General features: G+C 35.2%; 1 protein-coding gene and 1 pseudogene across 3 annotated transcripts in view; one reads left to right on the forward strand and one right to left on the reverse strand.

Annotated features, from left to right (window-relative positions):
- The window catches only part of CADM2 (cell adhesion molecule 2), a 1101138-nt gene that overhangs the window by 1040825 nt on the left and 47266 nt on the right, over nucleotides 1-13047 (reverse strand). The window lies entirely within an intron of this gene.
- LOC132012565 (high mobility group protein B1-like) lies at nucleotides 4818-5467 on the forward strand (annotated as a pseudogene).

Below are 13047 nucleotides of genomic sequence, written 5' to 3' on the forward strand. Positions count from 1 at the left end.
CCAGTGACCAGAAGGAAAAGAAAGAAACTTGGCACTTACAGCTCTTTTAGAATCCTAGAATTAATTTTAGACTGGTAAGTTAACCCTTCTGAGCCTCAAGCTACACACTGTAAATGGAGTATTTTGTTCACTTTACATGTCTCATCTCTTAGCAATAACAGACTTTGCTTGGCACATTGTTGGCCTTCAGTTAGTGAAGTTGATTAGAATAGTGGCTTCTGTTCTACTTATTCCCTGGGTTAGAGGGGAATAATACCTAGATAATACCCTGGAGTTCTTATTGCTATTCTTGTTTCTCCACTATAAAATTTAAGTTTATATTAGTAAGGCATATTATTGAAGCTTCTGGCATTGATTGTTGATGGTGCTAGAACAGCCAACTGTCCTAGTTTGCTCAGGACTGAGGGCATTCCCAGGATGCAGAGCTTTTAGTGCTAACACTGGGAAACTTTTGGGCAAACCAGAAGGGTTGGTCCCTCTATACTGACCATCTAAGTTTCATCTTCCTTGTCCTTAACCATATTTTAGCCAGAAACTACCCTTCCTAGTGCCTTTGTAGCTATACTGGTCCATGTGTCTAGCTCTAGCCAATGGAATGATGTGTGCATTTCTGAGCCAGGCACTTAAGTATCCAACACACCTTCCCAATGGTCTTTCCTTTTTATAACTGGCAGGTAACAACAGACACAGTGATCTTAAAGCCAAAAGATCACTGATCCACAAAACGGGGACAAGCTAGGGTCCTGAATTACTGTGTGGAGGAGGGTTTTACAAACCTTATCAAACTGTGAAGCAAGCACTGAACTTCATTGTGTTAAATCATTGAGATTTGAGAGTTGTTTGTTTTATCAGTGAGTGAATCCTTATTAGAAGATGTAACTTATGGCTATTAAATAATATTGGAAGTGAATGATATTTGCCACTTGTTCTTGCCATAAGAGATGGCACACACAGGAGATATGTAAGGGCCGTTCTTCATTAATAAACACTGTTCTAAGTTAGGTCACCCGAGAAACTTCAAATTATCCTTAAGTTTATTTACCGCTTTCAATAGGTTTAATGGGCAGGTAGTATCATTTCCTCCATTTTAAATGATTAAAATAGGACTTAGAGTTGTCACTTATTTTCCTCTCATGACACAAAGTTAAATACCACACCTAAGAATAAACTCACCACTTCTTGTACCAAACGCCACACTCTTCCATAAGCTGTTTCCTTTCCTTATTCTATAATGGCACTTACATACACACACACACACACACAAACACATGCACAGATATATTAATATCTGTATACAAATAAACACATACACACAATGCAAAACAATGACTACAATGAGAACATGTACATATTCATTTTCTTTCATTATTTCTTTACAAAGTGCTTTCAGATAATTAGATGTAATGTCTTTCTTTTTTAATTTGTCCACCTTCAAAAATTCTCTGTAGCATCACAACTTGCTAATTGCCTGCTCCTTCAGATGCTTTAAATTTTAGGTATATCATTTAAAAAAAATACGTTTATTTGATGCTCCATCTCTCTATTTGGTGGATCTCATTTGTTGTCTCATCTTCTTGGTAAGTCATTGAACTTAACCTCCTCACACTATGTTGCCTTTCCACTCAAGTGTCTTACCTATTTATATTAATACTTACCCTAATTTTTTTTTTGAAGATTTTCTTATTTATTTGACAGAGTGAGAGAGAGATCACAAGTAAGCAGAGAGGCAGGCAGAGACAGAGGGGGAAGCAGGCTCCCTGCTGAGCAGAGAGCCCGATGTGGGGCTCGATCCCAGGACCCTGAGATCATGACCTGAGCTGAAGGCAGAGGCTTAACTCACTGAGCCACTCAGGTACCCCGGTACTTACCCTAATTTTACCTCTGTTCAAAACTGTAGTCTTTGGCTCTAGTTCCAAGTTTTTCTTGAAATACAGATTGACAGGTGTTTACTTGTGTTTAAAATGTGCAAATATATCAAATTCTGCATCTGTTGGATTAAAATTCAACTTCATAATTACATATTAAAAGCCAGGTTCTCTCCTTATTTCCCTCTTTTCCAATTGTCCCAAATGTTTAGTCATATTTGGAAAAAATATATATGTATATATTTACTTATCTTTGCATATTAAAAAATACATTTATTCATGTAATTAGTTTCTCCATATATTTCTCACTTCAGCTTCTTTCTTCCCAGAAGTTAGGCCCTCATTGTAATGTGCTTATAGCATAGGAGAAAATCTGGTCTACTGACAGTTACTTTATATCCTTCTGGAATTTTTTTTTTTTTTTTTTTTTTTTGCCTAAGGAATTTTCACCCATCTTTTCCTATTGTAATCCATTCAGATATTTGCTCCTAGATTAATTAAGCACATCTCTGCTCCTGCCTTTCTTGTTTGAAATTTATCTCTGTTCCTCCCAAATTAAGAATCAACCTCTCATACTAGTGTTTAAAATGATTCCCAATACTCTCAGATATGCCTTTGTTTTGTGTGTGTGTGTGTGTGTGTGTATGTGTTTAAGATTTTATTTATTTATTTGAGAGAAAGCAAGCACCAGTGGGGGAGGGGAAGAGAGAGAGGGAGAAGCAGACTCTCTGGTGAGCAGGGAGCCCAATGCCAGGCTCATCCCAGGACCCTGAGATCATGACCTGAGCCAAAGGCAGATGCTTAACCAACTGAGCCACCGGGACACCCCTCAGAGATCCCTTTGTAATCATATCGTATCTACTTGGTAAGTTTCAATCAAGCAAGATAATTGTGCATCCCCCAAATATGCTCTAGACCTTCCCACTCCTGCTGGGTCTACACTCTCCACTTGGGAAATTCCATTTTAGTTCATTCCTTTGGAAACCTTAATCATCCTGTAAGACCTAGCTCAAAGCAGCTTGAATGCATAATTTTTTCCTCTCCTTGCCAAAGGCCATTTGAAAAGCTTCTTCCTTCTCACAAAGCACTTTCTTTGCACTTACTTCCTTTATGATGTATGTTACTTCAACCAAATAATAGAATCTTCCCATGAATTTATTTTTCCCTAAGAAGTTAAAAGTTTCTTGTGGACAGGCATTATAATGATCATCTTTGTATTCCTCAAGTGTTTAGTACAATATCTTACTCTCAAAAAGAAGTTCATTTATACAGAAGAGCATTCAAGGTAAGGTACTGTTTTAGAAATAATTGAAATGCCAAAGTGTCTAAATATATATGCTTGAGAGTATATATGGGGCTGATTGGAATGCAGTTAAAACTTGCATGGAGTTAGATAATCATGAAGCAAATTCATTCTGAGGAAGTATCATATGATAGTAAGTTTTCAGCTAGCGAAAAAATAAGGAAATAAAATTTTAGTAAATTATAACTTGTCAACTTAGTTTTCAACAGTGCCATGGATTTCCAATGCATAGTTCAACCTAGAAACTAACTGCCAAATATATTTTCTGGTTTAAGTAAGACAATATAAAGCTACATAAAATTACATCTCTCTCTCTCTCTCTCTCTCTATATATATATATATATATACACACAGACACATATATAGATATGTATATATAGTATAATATAAAAATGTAATGCGATGATAAAAGACTTTAAAAAATAAAGGAAGTATATATTATCAAACTATTAAACCTTCTCTATGAAAAATCATAAAAGCTGATTTTATATTTCTAAGAAGTAAACATAAAAAGAAACAGAACATGCTAAGCAGGCCCCAAAATGTCTCCAAGTGATTCCCACTGTCTAGTATTCACATCTTCATGGAAACATCCAGACTGTACCAGAGTTGTGCTGTGTGACTAGTAGCACATAGCTGAGGTGAAAGTGTGTCATTTCCTATATTAACTCATAAAGACAATGGCTCCTATTTCACACATACTCATTCATTCTTCCTCTCTTAGCTCTGGGAGAAGCGAGCTGCTCCCTTTGTAGGCAGTCCTGAGCAAAGTCTACATGATCAGAAATTGAAGCTTCCAGCCAAACACAAGTGAGGATCTTAGGCCTATGACCAATTGAAGCCTCTCATCAACCATATGAACAAGCTTGGAAGCACCACTTGAGCCTCGAGATGACTAGAGCATCTGTAATCGTGTGAGTCCCTGAGCCAAAACCAGCCACAAACCTTCTCCCAGACCACTGACCCTCAGAAACTGCGTAAGAAAGTCAGTATTTTGGGATAGCTTACTATGCAGCAATAAGTAACTACACAGAATACATAGATACTAGAAACTCTGCCATTAAGCCTATTTATAACGAAAGTAATAATATATATTTTAAAAAGCATTTAGTTGACTACAAATTTTATTTACTACCTTAATGAAATAGCCTCAAAGTAAACATTTACATGATAAAAATGTAGCCTTTATTTAATAAAAGCAATTACAACCCCTTACTTCGAAAGATATGACTTCTTGGCTCTCGTAAAATCCTAAAAACTGTGGGTTATGTTTCTTTTCCTTTAAAATAAAATGTTCTGGGAATGCCTGGATGGCTCAGTCAGTTGGGCATCTGATTTCAGCTCAGGTCATGACCCTGGGGTCCTGGACCCTGCCCCTCCTTGGGCTCCCAGCTCAGTGAGGAGTCTGCTTCTCCCTCCCTATGCCACTCTCCCTGCTTGTATTCTATCTCTTGCTCACTCTGTCTCTCTCTCAAATAAACAGAATCTTAAAAATAAATAAATAATTTAAAAAAATAATAAAATGTTTTGAGGCTGTGTCTGGCTCCTGTTCTCTGTCTGCACAGTACACTGAGCTCCATAGAGACTGTGCCTGGCAAGTGCGAGCAGGACGTGCACTGGGCGACTCTGTGCCTCACTGAGGAAAATAATTAAACTTGGGCAATGGAAATGCTAAGAAGCCAAGTGGCAAAATGTCACCATATGCACTGTTTGTGCAAACTTGCTGAGAGGAGCACAGGAAGCACCCAGATGCTTCAGTGAACCTCTCTGAGTGTTCTAAGGAATGCTCTGAGGGGTGGAAGACCATGTCTGCTGAAGAGAAAGGAAAACTTGAAGACATGACAAAGGCAGACAAGCCCTGTTCTGGAATAGAAATGAAAACTTATATTCCTCCTGAAGGGGTACAAGAAAGAAGTTCAAGGATCCCACTGTACCCAGGAGGCCGCCTTCTGTTTTTTTCTTGTTTTCTTCTGAGTATCGCCCCCAATTCCAAGGGGAACATCCCCGCCTATCCATTGGCGATGTCGCAAAGAAACCGGAAAGACACGCAGTACCATGTGCTGATAACAGGCAGCCGCACGGAATGAAGGCTGCCAGGCCGAAGGGGAAATAGGATATTGCTGCAGGCCGAGCTAAAGGAAAGCCTGATGTGGCATAGAAGGCAGTCATCAAGGCTGGGGAGGGGGGGGGGGGCAGAAAAAGGAAGGAAGGGGAGGAAGACAAGAGGCTGAAGAAGGAAGATAAGACAAGAATGATGAATAGGTTGGCTCTAGGGCAGTTTTTGTTCTCTTGTCTATAAAACATTTAACCCCACTGCGCACAACTCACTCCTTTCAAAGAAAAGAAATGTAAGCTGCATAAGATTTGTTTTAAGCCATATAGTGTCTTTTCTGTATAGTTAACACATTATGGAATGTGTCTTTAGAAGGCCTTGTCCTGGGGGGCTTTCGGTCACCACTAAGCTCGTCTGGGACAGTGTGGGGTGGGGCACTGGCATGGAAACGTAAAGCAAGTTCTTGTTGGTGCACAGCACAAATTAGTCGTGTGTGGGGATGGCAGTTTTTCCATCTTCGCTTGTCTCTGAAGCGGCTTACGCAAAATAATTGTTGTTCTGCTATCCGAATCCCAGTCCGCAAAAAAACGTTGCAGCTGTTTTGTTAACATTTTGAATGCTTCTAAGTAAATACATTTTTTCTATTAATAAAAATAAAATCAAATAAAATTTTAAAGGATTAGGTTCTGTTTACTCTAGTGTTTCTCAAAATAAGGATTCTGGGTAAGTTTCAATGTCTAGGTGAAGATCAGAAATACAGAATTTTCAACAGTTCTTTGGGCATAACAGGAGTGAGCCACAGGTCATACAAAAAAGATAAAATAGATTCTTCTTCCCAGATTCCTTTCTTGTGTTTTCTTGAACTCTGTTTTTAGATTTGCTACAGGCCAAAGACAGACCATAGGTTTTTCTTCTCCATGATTCTATGAATCTTATTGTTATGCTTTTCTTCCCAGTGCTATTATAGGAATCCTGTCACAGTGGGTCAGCTCATAGAATTTTAAAAAGTCATTTATTAATAAATTTTATATAAATTAACATTATGATATATCTATCACTATGCCAAGGATTTATCTTTAAAAATTTTTAGAAAATTAAAAAGCACTTTTAATATAAATTCAATCTTCAAAATTTTATATTTTGCTAGTAAAATACCAATGGAAAACAGAACAAATGTATATTATATATCAGAAAAATGAATTGTGGTACCATTCTTTGTACTGCAGCAATGCAGATAATTAGCTCCATCAATCTAAATGATGCTAGAATACTGGGATTTTATTAATAAAGTCAATATCAGATGATTTACAATTTATGTTATATAAAAATAAATTTTAACTGAATTCATTATATGATATTTCACTTTTAAAACTATGGAATATCTTCTTTAGAAGAAAGACAAGCTTTTTATATTATTTTTATACTTTATGTAAGTGCATATAAAACATTTCAATGGTATATATTTTCTTATCATGGAAAGTGAAAAATCAAGTGAATCCTTTAAATATTATAGAATATTCCATGTGACCACCCAATATATTTTAAATAAACATGAACCTCTTGCATGTTGTAAAGAATATATTACAAAAAAATGCACACACACGCACACATATATTTAAACTTTACGTATGCTATTTTGTATTAAAGGAAATGAAAACCCAGGCAGCTGAAAAAGTTAATTAATGATAAACATTTTAGAAATAAATATTGGGCCATATTAGGGGGGGAAAAAGCTCTTTGAGAAGAATTAAATACAGTATAAGGAAACTGGAAAAGCCTTCACATTTACTAGAGGAAATATACCATTAATGTTGTTGGAGCCCAAGTACTCATTAACCACCATCATTTCTGAAAGTTGAGTATAACAAAGATAGATGAAACAATGTCTTCATGCTCTGCATCTAAACTACCCATAATTAAGTCATGGCTGAAAAATGATTTTTTTATATTTCCCCCTTACAAGATAAAGGAAAACATACTCTTTGCCATTATATCACAATGGCTACACTCTTCTCTTTAGTAGCATTTAAATCAAGAGTCTTATCAAGAATTTAATCTTTTATAGCTTAATATATTCTACATGTAAACAGTATTTCTACTCAAAACAAGGATGTGTCAGGCTTCTATACATTTAAAATCCTCTGTGCTCCTCCTCTGATAGTCAGAAGATGGCTAAATTCTACTTAATCTTTGGAAAACAAACATAATGTTTATTTTTGTTTTTTGTGTATCTTCTAAAATAAATTACTATATTCTACAACATGCTACATGGAATTCATATGCTCATTATTTTTTAAAGTTATACAGTTATTTCTAATGCTATTTGTAATTTCACACTTAAGAAGCTTAAACCTATTCCATGATTAATTCTGAAGTTTGTGCAATAAAAATTTTCTATTAAAATACTGCCTATAAGCAAACCATTGCTGGACACCTTACCTAAATAAATTAAAAAATACTATTTGAATAAAACATCTTGCTGAACGGTGCAAGGAACAAAAAGCTGGACAGATATACATCCCCGATAGACTACAATGATAGATAAACCAAGTTGATTGGTAGTTATACCACAGGTCAGATTATGAGTGCCAAGAATGGCATAAACAGAATGATCTTAGAAAACTGAAGAAGAAAGATGTTTCAGGAAGCTCACAAGAAAATCTTCAATATTTTTGCAGTGTCCATTGCAATAAGTGTACTAGCTAGTACCTTTAGAAAGAAAAATCTTATCAACTATTTAAGATACATATGACAGTCTTTAAATACCTGCCAGAGGAAAGGAGAAACAAAGACAGGTCAAGTCTCCTAAACAAGGAGACTTTAAGATATATAAAGATTTTTATCTTTTTATTCTCAAGGCAAATTTAATGCTAAGAATAGATAGAGTTCTAAGTGCTTGGAATTAGGAGATACATTATTTAACTTCACCTCAGTGTCAGTAATAAAATCATAGAATATTGGAGATAGAAGTAGTCTTAGCCCTTAACATGATTTGAGATGGCTAAAGTTATTCTGTTCATTGTATAGTGTTTGTACCTTGTATAATAAAATAGAGAGCTTTGGTATTCCTGGATTACACATTCTACTTACTATATCAAACATCCTGTTAGGTTTCAGTTTTCTTAGGTTAGCATAAACTCATTTTTGTGCTATCTTCAAATCATATCCTTTTTTGAGATGGCTAAAGTTATTCTGTTCATTGTATAGTGTTTGTACTTTGTATAATAAAATACAGAGCTTTGGTATTCCTGGATTACACATTCTACTTACTATATCAAACATCCTGTTAGGTTTCAGTTTTCTTAGGTTAGCGTAAACTCATTGTTGTGCTATCTTCAAATCATATCCTTTTTTATGAGGGGTGGTAAATTTACAACTCTAATGTGGTAATATATTGGACTGCTGGGTTGTTTTATTTCTTTTATTTTTTAAAGATTTTGTTTATTTTATTTGACAGACAGAGATTACAAGTAGGCAGAGAGGCAGGCAGAGGCAGAGAAAGAAGCAAGCTCCCAGTTGAGCAAGGAGCCCGATGCGGGACTCAATCCTAGGATCTTGGGATCATGACCTGAGCCGAAGGCAGCAGCTTAACTGACTGAGCCACCCAGGCGTCCCTAGCCTCCAACTTTTGGTTTCGACTCACACCATGATTTTAAAGCCATGAGACCAAGCCCTAAAAATGGTTCTGTGTGCAGCACAGTGCTCAGCATGGATCCTGCTTAAGACTATTTCTCCCCCTCTTTTTGTCCCACCCCCACCCTCAAATAAATAAATAAGTCTAAAGTGTCTGTAAAACATACTAATAAAAAAATAAAGAGTGTTTTTAATTTTCTTCAAAATCCCTGTTGGGATCTATTTACCAATGTGATGAGGAGTTCTCATAAAGAAAAATGCAACTCTAAGTTACTTTTCTTTTGTTAAGGGTCAACAGCTCACTGTATGACTCTTTGAGGGTTGAAATAATGAATGAAGTATCTTTTTATATTATTGACCTGATAATAAATTTTATACCTTGAAAATTAAAATGAGATATTACCAGGGCACAAGAACTGGTATTTAGATAGGTGATGGGTATTAAGGAGTGCACATGCGATGAGCACTGGGTGTTGTATGTAAATTCAAGTGTACACCTGAGACTAATATACTATATGTAAATTAGTTGGAATTTGAATAAAAGCTAAAAGAAAAAAAGAAAAGAAAAAAAATGAAATAAAGTGATTAGAATCAATGTTATCTGACCCTGTCTTATTTTACATATGAAGATCAGAGAGGTTAAGTAAGAATTACCCAAAGCTACTCATTTAGGGAGTTATAATCCTGAAATTAGAACCCAGGACTTCTGACTTCTCTTAAACTGTAACTTCAGTAGGTCCACCATTCAGATAAAATCTCTCTTCCACTCAGATCCCATCATTCACAGGTAATTCTTATATATCATTCTTTTTTAATCTTTTGAAGCCACTTCCATCTCTAGGTGTCTGAGTCAGCAGGGAGGGATTATGAATATCAGATTAGAGAAGCTCTAGAGACCCTATATACTGAAAGAAATGCCAAACCTTAGCAGAGAAAGCTTAAGCTCGCTCATTCTCAACCTCTCAGAGTGATTTACAATCTGAGATTAAGCCCTGGCCTAAAAAGTTCCTGACATCTAAGTTGATTCAATCATGCAGACACACTAGAAACATTTATACAAGCAATGAAAACTTGGGACTATGGGCATCCTAACAATAAATTTTACCAATTTTATATGACCTTTTCCCTTGATCTCAATATACTAACTTCCTTGCTCTTTTTCCTGCTACCCTTTCTCTAAAATGTTGGATAGTCATCATTGTCTCTACCTCACTCAGATTTATCTCTCTTCTACAAGTACAGAGATGGAAAACATGAAACATGAGCTTAAGCCTACTCTTCTTGGCATCTTCAAAAAAAAAAAAAAAAGACATATGTTTACAGATGTGACACTTTCTGCATATTTTTTTTATTTTTTTAAATTTTAATTTTTTTTTAATTTTTTAATTTTTTTACACTTTCTGCATATTAAACAATATGTTTTAATCATCTCTAATTCCTTGTTTCCATTTTCAACTCCTGAAGTCAATTAATTATTGTCTATTTTTTTATTTTGTATGTCCTTTTCCCCCCCTTTGATTTCTATATCTGTCTCTTCTCTGCCCCCTACTTCTTTATAGTTTTTCTTCTCATTGCTATAATGAAAAAAATCCACCTTCAAGACTTTCCAGTGCAATTTAAAAACTTGTCAGGCAATAAGACTCTGAGAATAAGAAAAAAGAAAAAAAAAAAGACTCTGAAAATAAGTAGGCCTAGTATGCAACTGAGCAAAAAGCACCCTTACAATTAGAACCAAATATGGAAAGTTAAATGTAAAATATAAGGTAATTCAACCTTCAACTGAAAATTGAATGAGTGTATTGCCATCAAATGAGACCATATCTGAATGGAAGTAAAGTGGTTATGCTCTTCTTTTACATTTGCATTTTCAAAAAACAAAACAAAACAAAACAAAATGCACCTCTTTACAATATACATAAGAAGTGACAGAAAAAATTCACACATGGATACTTATGGCTAGGAATTAGCTAAGGGTCTCTCATTGCATTACATTATTTGAAAACTAACAGAAGTAAACTCTAGAGTTGGTATCATCTGCAAACAGAATTTGCACGTACCAGTGTCAGGGTCTTGGGTACCTGAACCAGCTGATCTCAGAAGCATGGATTCTTCCCAGGCTCAGTCCTTTCAGACAGCTACACAGAAATATTTATCTGTTCTGAAATCTCCTGGAATATCCAACCCTACTTCCAAATTCCCAGAAATACTGAATTTCCATTAGCTCCTTTGATAAAGCCAGCTAGACTAGAGACACCCACCAGGTCCTTCATTTCCAATTCTTACCACAGTGTTTTCCTAATACAGAACTGTCATTTTACTCTCTTGATGTTAACATCATTGATGGCTGGTCAATAAACACCAAATTCATCAGGATTCCATAAATATTGGAACACCAACAATATTGCCAGCCTCACCTCCAGGCACACATACTATACTCTATTGCCAGATTTAAGAACTTTATGGTCTTTTAGGGGTTTGTGTTCAGGACTTTTCACTTGCTAGTCTCTGTTCTCTAGCTAGTTAATTTCTACACATTATTTTAGTATGCACTTAAAATGTCACATTCTATGTAAAACATTCCTTCAGAGAAATTTAAGCTTTACATCCTTTGAACCCCTCTATTCTAGTACTACCACATTTAAATTTAATAATTTCCTTGTATTTCCCTATTACCCACAAGATCAGTAGTTGGTTGACAAATTTTGGACACTGGCCCATATATGGCCCTCTGTTTTTGTAATAAATTTTTATATTATCATAGTCATACTCATTTGTTTACTTATTGTCTATAGATGCTTTTGTGCAACAGTGGCAATATTGAGTAGTTGCCATAAAAACTATAAAATACAATCCAAAAATATTCACTGTTTGTCCCTGTTCAGGAAAAGCTTGCTAAGCTCTGCACTAGAGCTGGACATTCTTAAATAAGATATACTGTGCCACATTCATCCTTCTGTATCCATAAGTTCACAAACTATTTGAGTAGGGGATAAAAATACTTGTTAAATTAATGGATTTCTCTTGACCTTCTTTCATATTTCTTAGTATTTTATTTATGTTTCTCTCACTTATAGAAGACGTATTATCAAAAATAAATTGAGTGATTCTAGTACTTTAATATATAGCCAGCACTAGTTATATGTACTTTAAATATGCAGAAAGAGTGTATTTGATTAAATTTTCAAATCTAAGTAACATATTATTGGACACTAATTGACAGATGGAAATTTGGCAGAAGGGATATTTAATGTAAGCATGTATGATGGCCATGATGAAGTAAGAGGAATTTCAGGTGGCTAATTTCAGAAACACTGCAGAACACGCATATTTTAAAAAGTAGACAAATTAAAATAGTAGCATGGGTGACTTCCTTTTTATATTTTATCTTTTTAATATTTTTATTATTAGAATAGGTTCTTAGAAGTATTGATAATGCTTCAATACTAACTTTGAAATGTAGTGGTGAAGATGAGAATATGTATCTCACTGTACACATATTAGCTTGGCATTCAATAAATATTATTGTTACCTTCTGCAATGGTTAATCTGCATGAGGATAACCAAACAGAGCATTTCCATCCTTGACCATGTTCCTGGCATTTGTTATGAAGATACATCCTGAGATCTATGTATATGAATTGCATTTCAAAAAGTTAGATTTCAAGAAATTGCATTTTTTTCTCCAAACTAGAATAAATCACATGTTTAATTCTAATTCAAAGAAAAACATGCCCAACCTTATCTTTATTTATTTTTTCACATACACTAGAAAAAAAAACGAGACTCTTTTGAGGTTTTCCTCCAGGTTTGCCGACATTCTGTCTGACAGTGAATGTGATCTAAGGTTGTGTGACTCAAAAGCCAATGTAGTTTCCAAAGTGCTTTCCCCACTGGGCACACACAAAATATGCCCTTTGATTATAATCTTCAGCCTTCTTTTCAAGACCGGTTTCTGTTTATAACTCTTTGGGGTTTAGAGTCAACTCAAGTTTGTTTTTAAGCAAAGAATATTCTTTAAAGCTCCATGCAAGTTTGATCGGCTGGCTGCTTCGATTTCACAGTTTTCCAGCTATGCTACATTGTTTGCATCTGTGTCTCAGTAAATTCTTAAAAGCATTTCTTTTCCCATGACTGTTTGCAATTACTTCTGCTGGCCATATATCTATACATTCTAGTAGGAAAGCATTCTCTCT

This window comes from Mustela nigripes, chromosome 2, assembly GCF_022355385.1.
Source record: "Mustela nigripes isolate SB6536 chromosome 2, MUSNIG.SB6536, whole genome shotgun sequence".
NCBI classification, from domain to species: Eukaryota; Metazoa; Chordata; class Mammalia; order Carnivora; family Mustelidae; genus Mustela; species Mustela nigripes.